Source organism: Humulus lupulus, chromosome 7 (genome assembly GCF_963169125.1).
Source record: "Humulus lupulus chromosome 7, drHumLupu1.1, whole genome shotgun sequence".
In the NCBI taxonomy this organism is placed as follows: domain Eukaryota; kingdom Viridiplantae; phylum Streptophyta; class Magnoliopsida; order Rosales; family Cannabaceae; genus Humulus; species Humulus lupulus.
In genome coordinates, this window is record NC_084799.1 from 189550341 (window position 1) to 189552716 (window position 2376).

Genomic DNA, 2376 nt, shown 5'->3' on the forward strand with positions numbered 1-2376 from the left:
GAGATTGGCCTAGGCCGAGCAGTTTACCGGAGGTTAGGAGCTTTTTGGGATTGGCAGGGTACTATCGGCAGTTCATTGAGGGATTCTCCAAAATAGCCACACCATTGACCGAAATGATGCGTAAGAAGACTAAGTATGTATGGACAGACAGGTGTGAGAACAGTTTCAATGAGTTGAAGCAGCGACTAATCACCGCTCCAGTATTGAGCCTGCCGTCAGACAATGAGAAGTTTATAGTCTACTGTGATGCTTCCAGACAGGGTTTGGGGTGCGTACTAATGCAAGTCGGAAAAGTAATAGCCTACGGGCTAAGACAGTTGAAGGAGTATGAGCAGAGGTATTCCACACATGATCTGGAATTGGCAGCGATAGTGTTTACACTTAAGTTTTGGAGACAATATTTATATGGTGAGTAGTGTGAAATATATACCGACTCTAAGAGTTTGAAGTACTTCTTTACTTAGAAGGATCTGAATACGTGCCAGAGGCATTGGCTAGAATTGGTAAAGGATTATGATTGTGACATTTTATACCATCCTGGGAAGGCCAATATGGTGGCCGACGTGTTGAGTCGGAAGGGCCCAAGGCAGTTGTTCAGTTCGAGGCAGATATCAGATAAGTTAGCTGTAGAGATGACTAGAGTCGGTATAGAGTTGGTGGTTGGACAGTTAGCCAACATCACTCTTCAGTCTACGCTCCTTGAGATGATCAAGGAGGCACAGGAGGAGGATCCCTAGTTGAGAGAGCACAAAGAGGGTGTCTTAGCCGAAGCGGCTAAAGACTTTTCTATTTCGAAGATGGGATTATTGAAGTACAAAGGTCGAATTTGCGTTATGATGGATTTCGGTATTCGACGAGAGATCTTGGATGAGTCTCATACCACTCCCTACTCTTTACATCTGGGTACGACGAAAATGTACCAAGATTTGAGAACTTTGTTTTGGTGGCCGGGAATGAAGAAGGATATGGTGGATTGTGTGGCCAAGTGTTTGACTTGTCAGCAAGTAAAGGCTGAACATCAGAGGTCAGCAGGGTTATTGCAGCCTCTAGGGATTCCAGAGTGGAAATGGGAAGATGTCACCATGGACTTTGTGGTTGGATTATCGAAGACCGTGGGACAACATGATTAAGTGTGGGTAATTGTGGACATGTATACCAAGTCAGCCCACTTTTTTCCTATTAAGAGGACTTATGCTATGGAGCAGTATGTTGAATTGTATGTGAAGGAAATTGTACGACTACATGGGGCTCCAAGGTCGATAGTATCCGATATGGACCCTACTTTCATCTTCAAGATTTGGGAGAGCCTGCAGAAGGCTATGGGCACATAGTTGCGGTTTAGTACCGCTTATCATCCTAAGACAGATGGACAATCTGAGAGGACGATTTAGATACTGAAGGATATGTTATGAGCTTGCGTGCTGGATTTTAGGGGATCTTGGAGTAAGTATCTCCCTTTGATTGAGTTTTCGTACAATAACAGATATCAGATGACTATCGGAGTGGCTCCGTATGAGATGTTATATGGGAGGAAGTGCAGATCACCCATCCATTGGGATGAGATGAGTGAGAGGAGGTATCTAGGTCCTGAGGTTGTTTAGAGGACCAATGAGGCGATTGAGAAGATTAAAGCTCGAATGCTCACCTCCCAGAGTCGCCAGAAGAGTTACTCAGACTTGAGACGCATTAGTGTAGAGTTTCAGGTCGGGGACCATGTGTTTCTCAAAGTTTCTCCCTTGAGAGGAGTGAAACGGTTTGGAGTAAGGGGCAAGTTGAGCCCTAGGTTTTTTTGACCCCTTTGAGATTTTGGAACAGGTTGGAGAGGTAGCTTACAGATTGGCGATGCCTCCAGCTTTATCAGGGGTTCACAATGTGTTTCATGTATCCATGCTTCGGAAGTATGTATCAGATTCTACGCATGTGCTGAGTTATGAGAACTTGGAGCTGGATTAGGATTTATCGTATGAAGAGAAGCCAGTTCATATTCTCGATCGAAAGGATAAAGTCTTGCGGAGCAAGATCATCTCTTAGTGAAAGTGCTGTGGAGGAACAACAAAGTGGAAGAGGCAACTTGGGAACTTGAGACAGATATGCGAGATCGATATCCCGAGTTATTTAGGTAATTTCGAGGACAAAATTTCTGTAAGGAGGGGATAGTTGTAGCGTCTCAAATTTTTTAATAAGGCTTAGGGCCTTGATTAGCATTTTGGGAGAGAAATAATTGATTTAATTATGTTAATATGCGAATTTGATGATTATATGATTAGAAATGCATGTGTTGGGTGAATTAACAATGCACGTGGGCCATATTTGGTTATTAGGGGCATATGTGTAATTTTAGCCCGTTGAGGGCATAAATGTGATATATGTGTATAT